The sequence below is a fragment of the Poecilia reticulata genome, chromosome 6 (assembly GCF_904066995.2).
Source record: "Poecilia reticulata chromosome 6, P_reticulata-male-v2, whole genome shotgun sequence".
Lineage (NCBI taxonomy): Eukaryota > Metazoa > Chordata > Actinopteri > Cyprinodontiformes > Poeciliidae > Poecilia > Poecilia reticulata.
The window spans coordinates 13,132,761-13,138,760 of NC_088835.1; the positions used below are offsets into that span (position 1 = coordinate 13,132,761).

Consider the following 6,000-nt stretch of genomic DNA (forward strand, 5'->3'; position numbering starts at 1 on the left):
ATAAAAATACAAGAGACAAGATCCACTGCACTGCTGCTGAGAAAATTCAAGGTGCTGAGGTTGTGAAAAGATTCGCAGAATTTTATTGGAAGAAAACAAAGCTACTAATCAAAAGGACACCCAACAGCCTGAAGAGAATCCTGTAAAAAAATGTGTAGTGAATCGAACGTCAGAAATCTTTGCAATACAATCCCTCTCACTGAAATATTGATGCTTCCGAACCGGTGGGACTGCATGTCCCACAACTGTATTGAAAAACCACCAAAACCCAATTTGAGATGAATACTTACTAACAAAAATGATTTTAACAACCCTAACGCAGATGAAAGGAGAGCTCCCAAATAAAAAGAGAAGAAATCTAGGAAAAACATCTTGCGAAGTGGAAAGCATTAGCATGCAGAACACGCTAATAACAGTGCTGCTCTTCCAGTGGCTCACTCACAGTGCCAACCTCATTGTTTAGCTGTTGAGAATGCCAGTGGGTGGGAGGGAGATGGATGTTTAGGGAGCGATTTGGAGACTCCAAGGAGAGAGAAGATTTGTTTCAACATACAAAGTAGCAGAAAAACAGCAAGACTTACAAACAAGTAAATCCTTCGATGCCAGTCACACTTTTCAGCCTCTTACTCCCTGCATTTATTTACAAATTTAGATATATATTTTTGTGTATAATTTGTGCCACTGCCACAGGTGAGATACATACGTAGTAGTTAAAATTGGCCTCTTAACCTAATCTACTCTACAAATTCTAGAAAAGCATTTCTTTTGGAAATAATTAAAATAAGTAACCTTAGGAAACTGATATATTTATGTTAGATAAGCCGTTAATAAGTTTCTTTTCTTTGAGCGTAAGTGTTAGAAATATTTGTAAGCACATGTAGGGAATTTGACTTTGCTTACTAAAGTTGTCTGCCCTTAAAATGCTGTATTTAATTGTTCTGTTGACTTAATTTCTGTGTTTTAAATATATAAAATAAAATAGCACTGTTAGATAAAACAGATTAACAATGCAGCTACAATATTAGCAAACAGTGTTACTTTTGTGTCAATGCTTTTAAATGTTGCTCTTTGTTAATCAATTTACAAATTTGTTGTTTATCTAGACTGATAAGTAAATAGTTTTCTTGGACAGAAAGTTATGAAAAATAACATTGTTTGCTTATTAGGAATGCTAACATTACTGCTAACTTGGTTAGCGGTACTTGTAAATCAAAATTCCTCAAAATGTAGGTTTTTGTTATTATGATAAATTGTGATCTTTTTTATGAATAAAGTAGTTCTCCAAAACATAACAGTAACAACTTTATTTACTAACATTACCAATATTAGCAATGCTAGCAAACACAGCTACCTGAGTTAGCTTACCTTCCAATGATGGCTTTGCTAAAAATATTGTTTTTTATTATCCTGTTATATTAGATTTGAGGATAAAAATGACTACGGGTAGCTTTTTTCTATTTTGGCACTTGATTGTAATGTGAAAATAAGAATGCAAATTTAGCATATATATAGGTTAGTATGCATTCCCATCAATTAAAAACAAAAACAGGCCATGTCACATGTAAAAGTGATGTTAATATAGCATCCAAATGAAAACAAATGAAAATATCTAATGTACAAAAAACAAAACTAACAAAAATATTGTAGCCAGTGTACAACCTCATAAATATGGGGCAAGAGTCGGTCGTTTGTAAGTGTGCAAGCAAAGGAGCTTCAAACAGATACACCCAGAATGAATTTTTCAGCTGGAGCTCGATTTGACACATCATTATTCACACAAGGCTCTGGGTTTATCTGGTTTCCTAACCACTATGGTAAATCTCAACAGCCAGATGCCAAAATGGGCTTAATGGAGCAGTGATACGGTCTAAATTAAACCTGATGTGAGGCTGGTAAAAGTACAAAAAACAGGAGTCTATTTTGCCTTTGTAGATCTATTAATAAATTCAGAGCAAGGAAACAGACCGCTCCCAAAGGGAAGACAGCCTCAACTTCAATGGGAATGGGGGAGAAAAAACAGTTTAGAGACAAAACACTCACTGGATGTGAAAAAAAAGAAGCAATTCTGGCAGAAGGATATATTTTAATTATCCTTCATTTAAATAATTAATGATTTGGTGACACTACAAAGGACTAAGCTAGTATTTTTGCTCACTGATGTAATCTTTTCAAAGGGTTCAGGTGGCAAAATGAAGATGCATGCTTTTATTTCTCAAAAAAAAAAGAAAAGAACACCAGAATTTGCGTTTCAGACTCAGACAGGTGTCGCCAGGAGCATTCATGCATTCAGATAGTAGGCGCCGCTATCCAAGCCTGCACCAAATTCAATCAACTTTTATGACTTCTACCTACTGTAGAGGCATCATTCAGCTGCCTCACCCTGCGACAGCCAGACATCATTTTCTCCTCCCTTCTCAGTGACGTAAGCCCCCTTAAGAGCGCAATATTTATACATTTATTTTGCTCTCGGTCCCCAGCAAATGGTGCCCTTTTGTTCCCCGCGGGGTCAACAAATTCAACCTGTCGACATTCCGTTCACGCAAACGCAGAAGCCGCCAGCGGGGGTGTGTAAACAGAAGCACAAAGCCTCAGCATCAGTATTCACAGATTCTGTGCCAGAAAAAAATAAAAGAAGAAAAAAAGTGCTGCCCTCATTTTAACATCCTTCTCTTCCTCCTGCTGCTGTTGTCCTCCAACACAACAAAAAGCCACCTCTCAAGGGAGGCGTCAAGTCTCACAATCATGGACAATATAAAGGATAGATGCAAATTTTAAGCCATTTAAAGCGCTACAGAGAGATTCAACCTTAGTATTACCCATTTTAAATGTTTCAATTAACACAAAGCTGCAGATAGATCAAAATTTACTGTACCTGTAGCGTAGCTCTCAGAGATCGTGGTTGGGTTTTTGTCCTTGTCTCTCCGTCTGCCACGATCTGGATGACAGAGAGAGAGGGAGGGAGGGAGAGGGAGTGTGTGTGTGTGTGTGTGTGTGTGTGTGTGCTTGGGGTTGCAGTGGACAAAAAGAGAGAGAATGGTCTCTTCGTCACTCTGCCTCCCACCCCTTCCTCATGATAAACACAGAGCACGTGGCTTCACTGACGATGCAGCACGTAGAGAAAAATCACACCACCGAGAAATGAAGAGAGAAAAAATATATATAAAAGGGAAGGACTTGACGTAAACAGACGAGCACAAAGCGAAAATTAAAAAAACAAAAAAAAAAAAAAGAAAGAAAGGAAATTGCACGGACCTCCATCTAATGGGTGTGGTCAGCTGCTCTGAATTGGCAAAAACTGAGATCAAAGAATGTGCTGGAAAGCAGGGAAATATTCAATCTCATTCGAAAAGGGGGGAGCAAAAAAAAAAAAGCATTTTCTGAACATGCAATTGTGACACAAAATGACTCCATATCAGCTCAACTCATCCTCACACCCACACACGCGCGCACACACACACTCAACACAAGCAGACCAGCTCAACAGCCTGTAGGCAAACAGGGGAACATTTTGTCTGGTTGAAGCTGCCGTCAAAGGATCTGACCATGTTTGGGCATGTGGGCCATGAAGTGATAGAAGCACTGATAGCAACATTTACATGTCTCTGCTAGATTGATTTCTTCAGCACAGTGGTGGTTTACAAGAAGACATATCCATCCTAAATATGTCTGGGTTATTATTTTTTTTCTTTCAATGTAATTTTCCAGAGATGAACGTGTGATTGTTGATGTGAGCATTAGGGACAGATAGGAGAAGTGGAGCAGTGGAGCCGTTCTTCCAGACGTTTATTCATTGCTCGTCTGACTGTTCCAGACTGCCATGCCCTTTAGGGATTCAGAGGACACTCTGGGGGTGACGGTCTGCCGTCGCGTAGTAAAACATCTGATTCGCTGCTCTTATCTACTGATACGACCCGGTGAGGTTGGTAGTATCAGCTGCACCTTTCATGGCTGTAGGTATGCCAGACACAAAGAGGGCAGGAGGAGGGAAGCTGTGCATTTTCCTTCAGTAACAGTGAATGGTTTGTGGTTATTGGTTTTTCAAAAGCGGAATGTATTATGCAGGAAACAGGAACCTGCTAAATAATGAACTAAGGAGTCTTTAATACATTGCAGGATTGGGCATAGTGCTATAGAATGCCTTATAAGTATTCATACCCCTTGAACATCTCCATGTTTTGTCACATTGCACAGAAAATGATTCAAGCCATGTGCAATTCGCCATGTTTAACTTTAAACAGAAAGCATGTGGCACAACTGCACACCTACCTAAGCTTGTACCTGACATTTGTCCAACTTTGGATTCTGGTAGTTATCGTGCTTTCTTGTTGTTGGACCTGCCAGCAAGTAAATTTACTTTAACTTTTCAAACTCAAATTAATCTAAAAATGTCAGAGACTTTTTTTGGCAAATTTTCTACTTTTGGAGCTCAGAAAAGGCCTTGACCTTTTTAACCTAAAAATGTCTTGAGTTTTATGGAGGAAATTTACTCTTTTTTTTTTACATGCCGTCCTAGTTTCTTGTTTGCTTTTTGATTATTGCATCTTAGCAGAGATAAATGCCTTTTGAAATGTTATGGCTTTTAACTTTTTGGTCATATTTCCTTGTAAAAAGCCGTTGTGGAGCCTGAGTTGATGGAAACGTGATATATAAATAAACTTTACCTTGATCTCACTCTGGAGGAGCCTCAAAGATCCATTTGTCCTGCGGGAGAATCTTTTGAATGGAAGAAGAAACAGATACACCTACAGTTTTTCCTTGTCTGTTTTAAAAGACAACAAAGATTTTTTTTTATGGCAACAACCAGATGAACTATTTTTGTTAATAATACAGTTTCATGGTGAAGAAGAAATCTTACAGGGTTTAGAAACAGGAGAAAGGCAGATATAAATATATATATATATATTTTTTTTTAAAGAATAGGTATCTTTATCCAACAAAACCAGGGCTGCATGAGGACAAAGCCTGACACAACTAAAGTTGGCACAAGTGCATAACAGGAGGGCACAACTTTAAAAAAAAAGAAAAAAAGGATTTTGCAGCATGTCTGAAAACCTGGAAGTATATACCATGTAAGTTATTAGCTAACACAGGGCAGGTGTGAAGATTAACAAACAAGGACGTGATGTGCAAATGGATACAGGAGCTGTTCTGTGTAATTTTGTCTAGTTGCAGGGACAGTGAGGAGACTACATACACCAGTCAGGAAAATGAATGTCAGGCAGGTACATTTTTAAGACACATTTGAGCCTTTGTTTTTCCAAGATGTAATATTAGCAGAAGAAAAAGCCCTCACAATAAATAAAAAAAAATGAATTGAATGTGCAAGTTTATGTTATTACACATACACACTTATATGTGGCTAAATGGTCCATAGCAATCAACAAGCTTCTGTCATAATTATGGTCGGTTATTTGGCTCCTCTTCTTCTGAGAATTAGCAGAACTCGTTGGAAACTGGTTGGTTTCCTGGCACAGTCTCGACTTTTCAGCACAGTCCATAACTTTCCAACAGGGTGGAAACATTTACATGCCTCTGTTAGATTGATTTCTTCAGCACAGGCTTGTTTTAGATGTTCAATGTTAGCCTCCTTTATCCGTTCCAAATCCACTTTTTATCCCAGTGTATTTGGGATCACTGTCTTGTTGGAACACTCACTTGTGCTAAAGTATTAACCATCTAACACAAAACATCCCTTACAGGTAAAAAGATAACCGTTCAGGACATTCAGCAAAAACTCAGGAACCACGAAAGACTCAGAGGTTCTGCTTTAGAATCAGCACCTTGGAGCGCGGCTGCAATTGGCTGCTGTTCATGTGGATAGGCTAAAAAGTACTTATTCGTTTTTGACAAGCGTCGATTAACGACTAAAGACATTCAAAGGTGTCAAGATCAGACTAAGCCAAAGAAAACCACAACATGATGGTGTGATGGTTGAAAAATAATGAAGACAACTGGCTCCAGATTTCCTCTAATCAACAGCTAGATGACTGAAGCTTATGC

General features: G+C 38.4%; 1 protein-coding gene across 3 annotated transcripts in view; it reads right to left on the bottom strand.

Moving 5' to 3' along the window:
* The window catches only part of ndrg4 (NDRG family member 4), a 50,124-nt gene extending 47,099 nt beyond the window's left edge, over positions 1 to 3,025 (bottom strand). For 2 of the 3 annotated variants that reach the window (XM_017305229.2, XM_008411759.3), the window contains exon 1: positions 2,873 to 3,025. The gene's annotated coding sequence lies outside the window, so the exon portion shown is untranslated. The remainder of the gene's footprint in view (positions 1 to 2,872) is intronic. The other variant, XM_008411762.3, reaches the window with a different exon arrangement.
* Between the last annotated feature and the right edge of the window lie 2,975 nt (positions 3,026 to 6,000).